Source organism: Phalacrocorax carbo, chromosome 1 (assembly GCF_963921805.1).
Source record: "Phalacrocorax carbo chromosome 1, bPhaCar2.1, whole genome shotgun sequence".
Classification (NCBI taxonomy): Eukaryota; Metazoa; Chordata; class Aves; order Suliformes; family Phalacrocoracidae; genus Phalacrocorax; species Phalacrocorax carbo.
In genome coordinates this window covers 108,924,365-108,941,379 of record NC_087513.1, presented here as the reverse complement: position 1 = coordinate 108,941,379, position 17,015 = coordinate 108,924,365, and the positions used below count along the sequence as shown (strand labels likewise).

Sequence of the window (17,015 nt, the reverse complement as noted above, 5' to 3'; positions counted from 1 at the left end):
TAGAAAACAGTTTTCTATATCCCACTTTTCAATTTCCCTACTGTGAATTTTTACATCTGCAAAATAATCTCACACCAAACAGCACAAACCTTCAAATCTAGATTTTTGAGTACTTTTACGTTGGAGCAATTAACACTTTGTACATTTAAATATTTTAAATATTCATTCTAGATTTTGACTTCTTCAATATTTTGAGCACAAATGGCTACTCTTTCAATTATTTTAGTTTGAGTTGACATAATTTTGTGCTTCAAAATAATTAACATCCTCAGATAACCTGAACAACATAGAGACGGAGGCAGAGGAGATCAAAGGCATGGAGCCTTCTTGGAAGATTGAGCAGGCTATGAGTGATCAAAGGCAGGGCAGAGAGGACTCTGGATCTTAACTCCTGCTTCCACTATACATGTATAATTTACAGGTTATTGAATTGTGGGGAGGAGAACTATTTAAACATTAAATACAGGTTACAGGCCTGAAAAGTTATTTAAAATATAGGAAAAAAATGAACTTTGTTGAAAATGGCTAGGCAGGATCTTTCAAATTTCCAATACTTTTTTCCAAAAGGAAATGGTGCTAGTGCAAGCAGCTTTCTTTTCAATGAATTGTCATTTTCTGACAAAATCAAACAAAGAAAAAGGCCCACTATGGCTGGTCGGTGTCATCACAGAAGACATATTGTGGTGTTTGGAAGTGATAACTCACAGGAATAACAGCAAACTTGTGTTCTGAGTAGAGCACTACTAATTATATTAGCTTGCTTTTCAGAAGATTTAGAGCACATATAACTCAAAATCTTTATCAAATTACAGTTCCACACTATCTATGTGAAATTCACATTGCGCAGTCACATAAGGGCATTTATTTAGTTTTTGTCCTACACATTTTGGTAATATTCCTGTGTACAACCAGACTTCTTTCCATGAGACTTTTCACAGCTGTCCCGCACAGAGCACTCAGCTCAGCACTGAGATGAGCTTCCATGCAATCGGTTTAGTATCTTAGCTACCGGATCCTTGGTTACTTGGTCATTATTCAACTTTATCAGAATTAAGTTCTGTACTGGAGAAAACATTTGCAATTAAAATTTTCCTAAAAAGAGAGAATTATTGCCCCAAAGTTTTGATTTGGCAAATCAGTTACGAACTTTTTCTCAGAAAATCATGAACAGCTACATCGAAAACAAATACCAAACGTTATGTGTACATATTCAATAAATTAATTCACCAATGCAGAGATTTAGTAATGATATATGAATTCATAGGATTTGTGACTTCACAGCTCATTGAATTTCATGATATTACATATATCTGCTGCCCCAGTGAATATATAACACTATGAATTTCCTGTTAATATCAAATTGTTTTTCTGATGGGGAGACAGGGGCTGCAGCACAGCCAATATTACCATAGTGTAGCCAAAAACACACTTGAGCTTAAGATATGCTTCTAGTTCACACTTGACAGCCAAAGCTGCAGACTTGGACAAAGGGTGACATGTTATAAATAAGCACAGAACAATTATTGGAGAATCTGATATATGCTGAACTATTAAACAAAGGCAGATAGCACAGTTTGTTAGTTGCTGCTTTGAAATTCTCCATACCGAATGCCTGAACAGCACAAAGGAGATTTCAGAGGACCAACAAGGGTCATGTACCTAGAAGGTGTTTTTATCTTTCCTAGTAATAAGCAGAAGGCCTTTATTTCTTATTTCAAATTGCGCCAAGAGTACTTCAGTCCTGCTTCAACATCTTCCCGGAATTCTGAATTAATAGTAAATGTTTACATAGGCTGTATGGACTTAAGGACATTAAAGGGATTTTACTTTAAATTTGTATAGTGCCTAGTTCTTTGGTATCAAAGACAAGAATTTGCATTTTTTTTATTACAACAGCAACATGTAAAGCAGTGTTTAAGTAAGAGTGATCCAATATGAATACAATGCTTTTTGATCGGTACTGGGTGCATCCTGGCTTAATAACTAGGAGGCATTAATTGTGCCAGTGGCTCAGAGATAGAGTAGCTACAGAAATGTGCACAGTCTAGGTGGAGGCAACTGGCTTGCTTTCCAGAAAGATCTGATTGTTGAAGAGGGTCAGTTTGTAACACTGTGGCAAGACATCCATAAGGAGGTGCATTCAAAGGGTAGGCAGCTTCAGGGTACGTAAAGGGATGCTTCTGAAAATATTCTCATGCCCTCTTTTTTATATTTCTCTGACTGTAACAGGAAATTAAAGGTTACTAATCATTTGATCTACAAATACGTTACTTTCAATTTGTTAACAGATGGTTCATTCAGCACAACTTCAGCGGACTATATTTGATTACGTATCTGCTTCCTGAAAAGGTATTTTTCTAAAACACTATGGTAACCAGTGCTTGCAGAGCAATGAAACCAAGCAACCAGATTTGTGGAATGCGTTTCTCGATGGCTTTTATTGAGCAGGAGAGAAGCAGAATGCAACATGTAGAAAACAGTCCGCTTCTTAGTTAAAATGCAGTTAAGTTCTGCAAACAGAATCTAGTTCTGTCCTCACAGGATTAATAACAGCCATGGGATTGTGAATGTAAGAGAAATAACCTTTCACAAGGAATGCCAATTTCCTATATGAATTTGAACAATGTGCATTTGATAGAATGCAACGTGCACAAAGCTTGCAGTAACCACGTCCTTAACCCAGTGTGTCCGGTGATGAACTTTTTACTTCCATGCGCTGGGAGAGGAATGGATCTATATAACGTCTCCAGGCCTTTATCATGCAAACTCTTATATTAATGTTTAGTACAATTAGTCTTCTCACTGAAATTAGGAGAACCATCCATAACAATATAAGAGAGCATGCAGAACTTTTTTGAGTACGGGCACCTTGAAAACAAAGCCACCTATAGCAGATGTTTGTTTTAATTATGTAAACACAAAAACTAGCACAGTAAAACTCCTATACTTTATTGAGGTCTTTTGAGATAAACAGTAACATAACATTAAGATGAACAAAAACATCCATCAATATGTCATCCTCCTCCTCAGACCATTATCTTATGCTGATATCTACCGACAACTTGTGGCAGTCTCAAACGAAACAGCCAACTGGCTCCTCTGATATGTATGTGGGGGGATCTCCTAATAAACTACCTCCTTGTCCACTTAGCAAAACTTGCTTTCACCATGAATAGTGCCTACTCATTTCCCTGAACTTCCTCCCGATTTGTCCACTTTCATCTATCTTCAATGGTATCAATGATCTTTCCTGTTCAGGACATACATGGATGTCTCTATGCCTGATGAAGAGCCTGGGATGTCCCTACAATCTAAATAAATAAGCGTAAGTACTGCTTTGCTCTCAAAAGATATGGCAAGATACTAGAAGTACCTAAAAATGAAAAAGAAAATTAATATAGTATTTGTAAACATTGTAATTCATAATGTAAATCCTAATCACTAAGTATTTGTAAACCAAATTTATGATAGGAAATAACATTTTTGTGCCAAGACTTTCTACCACAGCACTATTTCATTCAAACCTCCTTCTGTGATTTTCTTTCTGAAAATTCTTTTTTTTTCTGTGAGAGAAAAATCGGGCATCTCAAACTCGTTTATAACAGACTACTTGATTTCTTTATTTTGGCAACTCCTCCCAAAAAGCCAGTGTGATGTGACCAAGCCCCCTATTTACTTTTGATATTAGGTGTTGCTGTATGCTTCTACGGGAGAACTTATCTTGGGCCGCATATCTCCGGGACACAGGGCTCTACCCACCCTGGGGACAGTGATGCACAGACATCAATATGATGGATACAAAATGTCCGTTTATTTAACTGCGTCACACGCTTATATAGCTCTTGCGCTTCCTGTTCCTGCCACTCCTATGGGGAGGAGTCTATCTTTCCGTCACAGCCTGTGATCTTCCGGTCGCCGATCCCTGTCTATTCCCCTACATTAGGGAGTTACTTACCAACAGTAACCCCTATTCTAGAGGGGTATGGCCCATCCTGAGCCTCTCTGTAGATACTATAGCGCGTGTGCATGCACGGACACATATGTCATCAAAGAACCTTTGTGAAAATACTGCTCAGCAGTGAAATGAATGTATTACTCTCTTGAGTACGGTGTATGACAGAGTAAATGCTTCACATCCTGCACACCCTTTCTCTCTCTCATGAAGCCCGCCTTGGAATTAGGTTCTGGAGCAGAGGACGTAAGAGAGACTAGTATGGATCTGTGGGTGTTAGAAAAAGAGTTATTTAGCAGATAAGTAATCATTTTTTCTGCTTGTGACATTGTCCCCACGGTACTGCAAAAAACTGCTACCGACAGAATACTCACTTCTGGATTGGAAGGGTAATTGATAAGTTGCTGCAGATTAAGAGCTCTGGTCTTCAAGAAAGCAGATTCTGCTCCTGATGTCAAGTTGTGCAATGTAAATCATAAAGTTTGCAAAAATGTTTAGGCAGCAACCACACACGTTTCAGGTAAGGTCATCCTGTGAGTTCCTGGAGGTACTATTCACATATGATGCTTAACAGAGGCATCTGCCTGTTGATAACATGCCTGGAGGCACCTATGGTCTGAGTCAAGATGGACCATCATTTTTTTTCCCCTAAAAGTTACAAATTGCTTATTTGAACTCTTAAACATCTCATGTCACTCAAAGCAGTAAATAACGCCTATTACAACTAGGAAAATACGTAGTTTTGCCTTTCCAGGATTTGTGGAAGCAAGATTATTTGGCATAAACTGATTTAGGTAAAAACCCAGCACAAAAAAAAGTTGCAAAATGAAACACCCATTTATTATTTAACATAGCTCAGAACTGTGTAATGGCCAATAGAAAGACAGTTGCAACATTTACAAAATAACCTCACACAAAATAAAAACAATGCAAGGAGAACCTGTTCTCAACATGCTTCAGTCCCATTTTTGCAAATAACAGAATTGTAAGTAGTTAGATATGGATTCAAACTAAATTATGAAGAAATTTTAAAGCCTGGTATCAATGAAGAATTATCCATTTAATTAATTGGTCATTTCTTTAATGCATACTGTGCACAAATATTTTAAATATATATATAGATGTGTTGAGATTTTCTTCAGGAACTCTTGTTTGTTTAAACAGTTACTTGAAAAACAGAATTTTCCTAGACCCTCCTGCAGAAACTGACACAAAACCACATCAGAATCTCAGAGGTTTTTGAAATACCAGAAAATTCCATTTATATTTGATACAAAGAGTGCCTTCAATTATTCTTTGATATTTTTTTAATCCATAATCTTCTAGCTTACGTTTGATTTTTTTAGAGGCCTCTCAGCCCTTGACTGTATACATATATTTTCAGCTTTTTGCTTTTTCTGTGAACTGAATCCAGTTTTATTTTTTAGCTTGATTGCATTTGCCTATTTTCCCTATAATACTCACTTGGAATATAGTCTGAATGCAAGTTTTCTAGGTATGTCTCCAGCATCACTTAATTAGAATACAAGGTCACAGGTTGCCCAGGTACCAGCAATCCTTGTTGGGCACACCAGCATTTACCAAAGGGAGGGTTCTCTAAAACTCCTTCTGCCCTGGGGATAGTCTCACAGAGGAGTTATAAAGATACTATATTTTGGAAACATTGTTCCTTTCCAAAATAAATATTGGATTGATTAAAATCCAGTAGTCAAAAATTCTGGCTTTTTTTATAGGTTGTTATACCTTTCAATAGTCTGTCAGACATTTCTGAACTACTCTTGAAGTAGATACCACACTTCATGGATCAAATGGCAACCCTTTTACTAGCCTTAACTTCCAGAAGTCTGCAGTGTCAGCCAAGACATGTAAATGTGTTCTCGTTCACCTAATCGGATATAATTTTCATCATTACTGTTCTCTCCTCTTTTATTTAACATTTCCACATGCAGAGTTTGTTAACATTTAAGGAAATTTTCACAGCTTCCCTATTCTTCCTTCACCCAAGTCTACTGGGATCATCATGCAATAGCAGAGCGCAAAGCAACATATGCTAATCCCATAGTTTGATGCACCACCAGAAAGTAATCAGATATTAGGATGATAAAAACAGTATATGGAATAAAGTGTTTTCATTGTTCATTTTACCTTCTCTCCCAATTTGGATTTCTGTGCTTTGATGGAACTTATTTCCCAGGGGTACATCCTTCACATACTATTTAAATGACAGCATGGTTAACACAAATTCCTTTACTGTGTATAATCGAGTCTATTACACTGATAATATTGTACAGCTTTTAGGAATATTTAATTGCCATTTGAGTACCTAGCTACAGAGATACCTTCTGTTTATTTTAAGATAAGATTTAATTAATCTTCTTGTTACTGCTAAAATGCTGTTTGCGAAAAAAAATTACTCGATAATCCATGTCATCTGTATTTCATAATTTCTCATCACCAAAATGTTTTATTTGGATTAGACCCATCCATTTGCTCCTTCTTACTTCAGTTTACCTTTTCCTGATGGAATATAATCTAATCTAAACACTTCTCACTCCTTTTCGTTGTTCTCTCTTCAAAATGTCAAATGTACTAATTGTCAAGATTTCTATCAATTTTTAACTTCTCCTGATATCAGTCCCTAAAGAGCCCTACTTCCTAACTGGAGTACAAACATGGAAACCTCAGCAGATGTGTAATAAAAAACATTTGCATTTTGCTGAAACAAGGTATCAGATGATAAAGTATATTCATACGTTATAATCTTTTATCTATAGCCTACATGTATATTTCTATTAACTTTTTTACATAAATGCAATAATCTTAGATAAGTATTTATAATTGTTTGTAAAAGAAAATTTTTATTCTGTTTCATTCAGAATTGTGCTTTTTCCAATGTAGCTTGTGATTTTTTTGTTTTTCCTAGAGGAATAAGCAGGATCATCAGCAGTACGTTTGAAACAAATTTGGATGGAGAGACATTAGAAAATGCAATGCTCCATAAAATAAGTTTTGTTCAGTTTAGAGATAAAATTCAAACATTTCCAGCGTGTAAGAGGATATTAATCCTGCTTAAACTGCAAATGCTAACATACCTAACTATGATGTTGCTAATGATATTTTCATAATGTTGCCATTACAACTACATGCATTATTAGTACAGGCTTATAGCCAAGTTGATTGGTTAATTTATTAAGTCTTCAAGTAACCCTTCTGACCTTCACTGCCAGTAGATTTCCTAAGTCGACACTTTTTGTCAATGTTGTGTTTTTAGACCATAATTGTTTTTATATGATTTGTCTAAATGAATGCACATGAATTGCAGCCTAGAAGGGCGGTTTCTGTACATGTGAATAGAACACAAAGAACAATACACAGTACTTTATAATAAAACAAATCTAAATACTTAATTTATATTTAGGAAAATAATGGGACTACCCTATGAATAAGTACCTTCACTGGTAAAATTTGGAAATGGTGCTCAGACCTTGTGAAGGATGGCAGGAAAGGAGGGAACTGTTTGGTGATGCACATTAAAAATGGATCTTCATGTGCCTCTCCCATCCTTTGCAGCTAAGAGATGCTCCTAGAGATCATGATTTTCCTGTTACTACCCACCCAAAAAGGCAAGGCTGGCATTCTAATAGGAGCAGGTTTTCAAATCTTCAGTAAGACTTGGAAACAAAATAAGTAGCTGTTTCCCTATAAAGAAATCACCAGGCCTCTGCACCATCTAAGCAACATCAAGAAGAAACCAAGCTGCCAAAGGCTTTCTTCAAAAAAGTTTTTTTTCAGTCATTTCTTCAGACAGGGGAAAAGAATGCATAGTACTTAAGGGCACAGGAACAGTGGTATTAACGGACAGCCATGATCAGAAAAATAAAATATTGACTTCCAAATGCTGCCAGGATTCAACAAGAGCTGTGTCTGTTTGGCAATTCATCTGCTTGTTTAGTTGTCAAGTGCGGAATTCTGGCATTTAAATCCAGGTATTAAGAACTGAAAATGTTAGTTCACAAATGAAGATGAACAGAAAGTATGTATTTGTGTGAGACAGGCAGGGTGGGGAGTAGGAGGGTATGGCCTAACTATGCTCAACACTTTTTTTAAATTACCGTGGTTACTTTTTTTCCCAATATGAAACAGCAGATCTAAAGTTTTAAAGATGCACTGAAAGTGATTATGGGAGTATGAACTAACTCACTGATAAAATTCCAGGGAGGAAGAAATATACCGTTCTTGTTTAACTATTAAAATGGTGATTTAGGTGACTTGTGAGCTAAATATCACCACCATGAAACCCTGAACACCTAGAATGGCTACCTCTTTTCCAAAGTGAGTAACACCATCCTATGCATAAATGTAAGTCTGAAGTGGGAGTGCAAGCAGAGCTCAGTAGTAGCCATTAAGCCTTTTTTATATATACTGCTTAGGGGCAAAACATAGTAACACTGTATGCTAGAAACAGCAAAAGCAATTCAGAATCTGTCCCACAGGAAGAAATACTTATTAAAAATATGTCTTTTTGGTACAGTTTGAAATGTATAATCTGTTTTTAAAATGTGGAGCACTGTATAAATGCAGATCGTGCAAGGTTCTACTAACCAAAAAGCCTAGTCACAGCGTTATGACAGCTTTATGACATCTAACGATCAGAGCAAGCGAAAACATGGAAGAGATGGCAGGTGGGAAGAAGTACTTGATATTCAAGGCAAAGTATTAATGGATGTGTCTAAAATGTAACTACCTTTTAACGTGTCGTGCTTAGGAATATTTGCATAATATTATCCTTTAAATTGCAGTGTGTACATATTAATTTTACAGTGTCACTCCCAATACGTCTGGCATCTGTACATTCAATGGGCCCAGTCTAGCACACTTGCATCTCTCTGTCACAGACACTGGGAGCCTCAGTTGAGGAAGTGACTCAAAAGCAAGACAACCCAGACAGATGTGAAAAAACATCAGTTTGTGGAGAAAAACGGGAAGGCCCAAACAATCATGTCATAAGAAACAGCGCCCTGGAATGTGAAGGGATGCTCCAAGGCACTCTGCATCCTCTCCCCACACATATTCTTTCTTAGGTTATTCTTCCACTGGATAATGCCTGTTTTATACATACTAGAAGTCCATACGTAAATACACACATGCTAAGAGTCTATGAACAACCTGCAAAAGAGCTGAGAAAGAAAGGCATACAGAGCAATTTAGAAATAGGACTGAGGAGTTTAAAAACAAACAAAAAAACCTCAGTGATGAAGAATTATGAAGCAAAGCGTATGCTCCATATATGTCCTTAGTCCTTGGTGTTACATAGTTCCTAGCACATTTTTTACACCTTCCATTCTGCACTCCCCACTTTTCCTTAAGAAGTACATCATTAGATACATGTGAAATGCTGGCTGCAATGTTTTTTTGTTTGTTTTAAAAAGATTATGCTTCTTATTCAATAGAAATAGATCAAAAAAAGCCAAAAGCTGCATGTGTCTGGTCTCGTTATCAACGTGAAGCAAGTCTTTTCCATTAGATGGTGGCATTTTGGAATTTAGTTTGAAGCCCATCTGCAGTGGAAAGCAGGAATTGTACCACAGAACCTGTGAGCCCAGGCTGACAAATACATGATGTTTTTCTTGTATAACACGAGACACCATTAAAGGCAACAACACCTTGCAACAGTTAAGTTTTCTATTCTGTTTACTCTTAAAAGCATGAAGAAAACATTACAATCACTGACTCTCAAAGAAACTAAGACACACCTACAAGTACGCATCCAAGCACTGCCATTTTCTAGCAGGCCCCTGCCACATTTAGTCTTCAGAGTGGTACATGGGGAACTGATTTAGACCTGTAAATCTGCCGTTTCCTAGCTTTCATATGTTTCACTTTGTAACATAAGTAACTTCCTCGGAACATAATTTCTTTATAGTGTAGCTTCTATTCAAGAAGAATTAGATGTGCTTGCTAAAAAGATTTTCATTTTGTTTTGTTTTGTTTTAAAACCATCGTGAGTTAATAGGGTACAAAACTTTAGGACGTATTACTGTCAAAATAAAATTGGCACACAGAGCTCTATAACTTAACTTCTTTAATTTATTATAGCTGCTGGTGTTTCCAGCAGGGCAGCTGTAAAAAGGTTGGAAAATATTTTAACTCATTTTTAGCAAACCTTTCCTCCTCATCCTTTCTACAGTTTTCTTCCTGATTATTTGCTTAGTTGCATCCCAGTACATCAGAAAACAAAGCTGTCAATAATGTGTAAAAACTATCCCCAGAGAGGGTTAGAAAAATGAAACTGTTGAGAAATCACAAGACAATTGTAGAACAGCTGCTCATTTTTGTTATATACGAGGAAAATTAAGCAAATCACTTCAGACGTAAAAGATGCAGTAATAAAAGTAACCTCCTGAAGATATCAGTTGAAACTACAAAATAATACTGCTGGTACATTTAGATGAAATTTCCCTTAAATGTTCCAGGAAAAACTACTTAAAACTAAGCCTTTGGACATACAACAGTTTTTAAGAAACTGTAAAACACGAAGCAAGTTAGTATCTCATCCAGTTATTCATTTTGAGAAAATGCCAAAGCCACAAAAGTTATAGCTCTACCGTTCCAAGATGAGGCTTGTAGTTCACAGCTCCTGTAACTTCTGACATACTACTGTCTGGAGGTATCTGAGAAAAAATGTTTTACATACACTATCCTATTCTTATGTGTCTTACGTGTCTGACCGATTTTTAAAAGTAAATTTGAACTTCTACAGAATCAAACTGGTGAGATATTTATTCTGAAATACTCAATAGTCTACTTCAGATGACTGATAATTTATGTTTCATTTGGCATTTCCTTGTGAAAACATGAAAATGAAGAATGAAGAACAAAGGCATGATAGGCAATTGCTTTAAATACTTGCTTTAAAATTGTTTAAATTTAGAATAATTAGGTATGAAACTATTTTTCTGGCTTCCTTCCCCTTGTAAGAATATAGCATAACTTATGAGATTTAAGGGAGAAAAAAAGACTTGGTTCTTACTTCCATGTCTTGGATATTCTTGCTTTCATAAACACTGTTAGAAACACCCAAGAGTCTGAAATTAGAACGAGTCTTTGAAAACGTCCTCTGTAACTACTAAGGCTCCGAAGTTAAAGGGAGCGTGAAAGGAGGAGTTCTTTCATTCTTAGATACAACAGTTCAAGCATTAACAAAATTATCAAACTTTGCAAGATGGATGGCAGGAGAAAAGAGTTGCCAAGTTTGCTGAGAGCCTGACCCTGCAAGTGGCCTCCTGAGCTAGTACGAAGATCTGTCAAAATCTGTCTTGACTGAAAACAAGGGCTTTCTCTGTCTGGATGTGGCTCCAGGACTGGAGCCTATATATGTATATGCTAACTTAGTATGTGAGCTTTGCACAAAAGGTATTAAAAATGTTTTAATTGATTAGTTGGCTTGAGGCTTTCCTAGATCTACAGACATAGCACAAAAAGCAATGCTGCATATTCCACATACATAAGAACCTACTGTTCCAAGGCTTGTATTTCATCTCAAAAGATCACAAAAAAAAAAAAATAAAATCACATTTTCCTTTAAGAAAGACAAAGAGAATGCTTAGTGGCAGAGCTACTTGAAAGGAGACAGGGTTTTGGAACCTGACTTCTTGAATATATACAGTTGGCCAGGACCACAGTCCTGATCCACTAATGAAGGCTGGATTTCCCTTCTCTAATCAGCTCTCTCAATGACTGCAGCACACTGCTTTTATTCTTCAGGGGCAGCTCCTCTCCCTGCCAAGATGAGATATGTGTAGGAAGGCCTTGACCCACTATTACTAAAGTTGCGTTTTACCTGTGTGGGCGCAGCATCTCACCCAGCATGCACAAAATGTAAGTAAGGCAAAATTTTTGATGATAACCTCCTGCTGGGAAAAGGCAGATATATGTGCTATCACCCAGAATAAAGTCTGTCCAGAGTAGAAAAACCCTTGGAGAGATTTGCCATCCAAGTCACCCACAGGATTTAGCATAGCTGACCAGTAGCTATTACCACATAAGAAAGGGAAATGAGAGTGAATTCAGGACTAGTTAAATAAAAATACTGCAAATGAAAATGTATAGATGAACTTAACGGGAGTTCTGGGGCCTTCCAATTGCTGACATAAACTGAAGAGAAACACCCTCTTAGCAAACTAAAATGCCATGTTATTTACTGGGAGATCCACAAGCAATCTTTTTATCATTACTTGTACTAAACTCCTTCATATTCTTGCACATCCAAGCTGAAAAAGAAACAGCCCTTCTAACGAATGCCTTCATTTAAGGCCTCTCTCAAAGTGTACACATTTGTGTGTTTTTGTTATCGATTAAAATAAAGGGCCTAGAAAAGCAATTATTTACTGCTGGGCATTATGAGAAATATATCTGAATTAAATTATTTTCAATAGTGAAAACTATTAGTACATGAATGAAATGGCTTTTTTTTTTTAACAACAATACTGCCTTTTAAAGGACATTTTGCACTTGCCCAGAGATACATGGAATTCTCAGTACGGATGCAGGCAAAGCCCACCACTTAGCCGAGAATCTGCTTTCATTTTTCTTTTGGTTGTTAATTATTCAGGGGCAAACTGAAAGGGTTTAATCTGTATTGATTCTGTATGAAACTCACTCCTGTGCACAGAAACAAGCACACAGTTTTATACCATACAAACTTCAAAGTAACAACTATATAGGAACTGCTCTGCGGGATGAAACCTAAGGCCAGTATGTCCAGTACTGGGTCTCTGAGAGAGGCAGGACCAGTATTTCCACAGGAAGTTTGAGTGAGACAAAATTAATAGACAGTCATTGGTTTATTTTATTATAGCTTGTACACCTTTCAGTTTATAGTTTGTTAGTGAACATATCTCTGTATGTATCTGAAACCTGAGTGTAGAGTGATTCGCTGAATCCCATGGTTTTGTTTAAGCATAACGCTGGCAACCGGACTTCCTGTGTGAAAACTGTGAATCCAATTTTCACTTCCAATGACTGATCCTTATAATGTGTTCTGTGTCTGACAGTAATTTGATGTGCTAGAATAGTCCTAACTTGTTAAAATTTCTGAACATTTCAATGAGGCTCACGCACTGTTGGAGTACAAAAAAATTCTGAATGAACTTTCATGCCAGTTACCAGAGCTCTTCTGGCATATACTTTATAGATTTTTTTTTTTCCCAAAAAATAGATATTTAGAGTTTTTAATATTTCATATAGACTTCAAATTCACTCCTTGCAGTAAAAATATAAGGTGCCACCAGTAGCTCAAAAGTGCATGAAATGTAGATCTAAAATGAAAGAATTAAAAATTATTATTTTCATGTTCCATTTTCTATGTCTATATAGAAAATTTCTGGTCCACAACCTGTGTACTGTACAGAAACAGTATACTAATAGTAAACCTATACTTTTAGCAGCCTTTCAATGCCTGTGAGAATACTAGTAGGCTTGCAAAATTTAAAATATGGCTTTTTGTCAGAGCTAATTATTCTAAGAATTGTTGTTGACCATATCTACAGAAAATTCCATTATTGCACAGTATTGCAACAGCAACTCAATGCCACAGTCACTAGGCAATCATTCAGGCTCACAGCATCCTACCCTGCAAATACGAACAGAATAGGGGGCTCATCAAAAACATGAATAATCTTCAAAATACTTTGATTCATGTTTTAAGTTGGTAGGGAGATGTGAGAGGTGCCATTTAATTACCAGCAGAAAAGATCAGCACCATCCTCCATGTTGAGCTGCTTGTCATCACATGCATTCAGCCAAATCCCTTACCCCATCGCAGACATGTTCATAAACTGGGATCCAATTATTTAATGGAAATGTGCAGAACATATACAAAGACATATTATGTCCATGGATCAGACATATCTCCTGTAGCTCGTTTTTCCTACTTTATGAAGGCTACAATCATCACCATCAACGACAAAAAAGACTGTAAATTAAGCCAGTAATGGGAGCAAACAGTTTGTAACTACGAAACTTATTTTGGGGGTCTAATCTCTGCCTTTAGACTGTTTTTCTTAATCAATGTCATTACTGACAGACATATTTTATCCAGAAACATAGACTAGGCAATGTTTGGGAGTGGGGGGCCGGAGTAAGACGGTATGGAATGTACAGGGAAGAGGTGGGAGAAAATAATTTATTCACTAAACTGCAATTTAGATGATCCAGATGAATTTGACTTCATTCTTCCAATAAAAGAAAATTATTTGTTCTGTTAAAAATAGGTTTGGAGAAATCTTACTGAATTATATTGATTTTTGTTTCAGAAAAATGATGAATGATACTTAAACAAAGACTTAAAAAATGAAATTAAATTTGTTATTTGATCCACTATGATTTATTTTCTCAGATTTCTCATATGGATGAATAAACCAATTATTATTCCAAATCAATCTAAGTGTTACAATTTCATTACAATTTATATCTGAAAAGCAAGTGACATGACAAGATCTTCTGGAGAAACCTTGATGTAAGAAGAAGAATAGATATTGTCAACAGCCATCTTTTTGCCAAAGCTGTTAAAATTCTGTTATTAACAGATTTATTTATCATTGATAATTACACCTTACAATGTTTTGAACAAAATACCATCAAAGAATTTCAAGCCTGAGCAATGAACCTTGAAAGAATGACTGATTTGGACGTGTCAGAGATCCAGAAAAAGAGGGTCCAGATTTGGGGGGGGGGGGAGGCAACTTTTGTTCCTTGATCATTTGACCCTTGTCACCAATCTTTTAATATGAAATGCTTTTGAGAAGTCTTCAAGATTAACATTTGAAATCGCTACGTGTTTTTTAATCCAAGATTTCTCTCCTTGCTTGCAAGACTGATTGCAGACTAATTTGCAGGAAAAATCCAGGAATATCAAACTAGAGGAACCCAAAAGACAGCACTAGCTGAAGTCTACATCTGTTTTTTAAAGGAAATAAAGCTATTGGGAACAGTGGGTTTGAAACGCATTTTCAGGAGAACACCCAAACGGAAGAAATTTCTCTTTGGTGAGCTGAGATCAAGAAAGCTTTCTAGTTGTTGGAGCACCACAGAAAAACCCAATGATAAGTAGTTAGAACGATGAGAAGATAAGAGACCACCTCATCCAAGATAAAGATAAGGTTAACAGTACTAATAAAGTGTTAGCGCTATGGAACACTTCAACATGGAACAAGAAAAAGACTGACATAGGAACACCATGTTCTTATTTACTATTTTGTCTGTATTTAGTTATTTTAACCAGGGCTAAGATGAGACTATTGAAAAGCACAGGAACTTTAAATCTAAGGCAAACCATATCTGTACACTGTGAACAAAATAGTCCATACAAAATGGTATCTCTAATTCATTTTGTCCACCTTTTTCTCCCCCGACAAGGTATCATATCACTCTATAAGAAACATCAAAAAAAAAATGATCGAACTGGGTGTAGGCAATGTTAAAGCTCTACTGCATGCAAATTATACTGCCCAACTCCCTCACTAAAACCCATAACAATAAAAGAGAAGGCCAAAAAGTGTTTTCCGCACACTGTACCTAGAGCATACAACAACAGCCAATCAAACTGGAATTCTACAGGTAAAGCATACAAGGCAGCCTACCAACCAATGCACAGTAAGATTGTACAGTGGTGCTTCGCCTTGATTTTTTGATATCCAGCAAACCAGATAATTAACTGCAATTTCATTCATTTCATGATTGCATTTTATTGATTTCACATCTACAGAAATGTGTTTATAAATTTCCAAAGCCATCTCCACTTCCTAACAGCCACTCTAGTGTTGCTGTGCTATTCCTGTGGTGTTAAAACACCATCTCTGGAGTTCTCATCAGACAATCCTGTTTGCAGTGCTGATATCCTGATAGGTAGAGGGAGACTGAGAGCACCCATCAAGAAAAGCTCAGCTTGCAAGGCTTTGAAAAAACAAATATGAACACAAAGCATGAGGAAGCTGGACAATGAGAGAATAGAAGAAGGGAGAGAAAGAATTAAATTAAGTACATCTAGAAAATAAAGTCCTTTTCTAGCTGCAAATTAAAGAACTGGAAATTTCAACAGATTTTTAAAAATAGAAGCTGACAACAGTGTTTTGAACATATTTATAATAGATTTTGTAAATTTTCTCCAACAATGCAGAACACCAATCTCTCAGAATTAGTTGCCTAATGCCTGGAAACCATTTTTACAAAAAAACTGTGACTATGCATATTTGCTTACCTGGTCAGTAAAAAAAATTCACTGGCCTGAGCAGAATGTGTTGTAAAAAAAATCTGTAAAAGAAAAAATAAAGTTAATTATAATTTATTTCTCTCTCTCATATTTTTACGACCAATTAGTAATAGTGAGTGGTTACTACTATATAGAAAAAGCAAGCAGCAAAATCATACTAACCAAAAACTTCTTAAAATCTGTTAAGTCACTGTTTTCCCAAAAGAGTCCTGACTGTGTGGCAGGATTACATTTATAAACACTAGTACTAAAACCAACAGACATGCTATACCATGCTATTCAAAAAGGATTAAAGGTATCTGCTATGTAGTTGGTATCAACTTTTGTGTCTTTTTATTCAAATACAAATGTATAACTACCACTATTTCCTTAAAGGATACTCAGATGTATAGTATATCCATCTGGTAAAAAAAAGCATGTGTTTCTCATTAAGTGTTCTTCAGGGCACTTGAATACACAGAGTTCATTTACTTTCTATAGCATTTCCCATAATAATGTTCTTTTCATACTGTGTTTAAGACTGTAATGTGATTAATATAAATATCAGAAAAGGCCAAATGTTAGACTGCCTGTGAAACGTTTATTTCTTCCGTGAGTATGGAATACACTACAGTTGCTAATTGCTTAGTCGCGTAGTACTCTTCTGTGGGAACTCTTCTTCATTGCTTGTACAAACAGACATTCAAAAAGTTCAAGCACTGATATTTTTTGTCAATTTCATTGCTTAACATGTGGACTGGAGAGACATTCATGGAGTACTATTTAAATCTTGATAGAAAAACTGCAGCATCTTGC

At 36.2% G+C, this 17,015-nt stretch overlaps 1 long non-coding RNA gene across 3 annotated transcripts in view; it reads right to left on the bottom strand.

The window, feature by feature from the left end:
- LOC135316524 (uncharacterized) overlaps positions 1–17,015 on the bottom strand; it is a 247,559-nt gene that overhangs the window by 48,146 nt on the left and 182,398 nt on the right. For all 3 annotated transcript variants that reach the window (XR_010375781.1, XR_010375780.1, XR_010375779.1), the window contains one exon: positions 16,209–16,261. This is a non-coding gene — a long non-coding RNA (uncharacterized LOC135316524). The remainder of the gene's footprint in view (positions 1–16,208; positions 16,262–17,015) is intronic.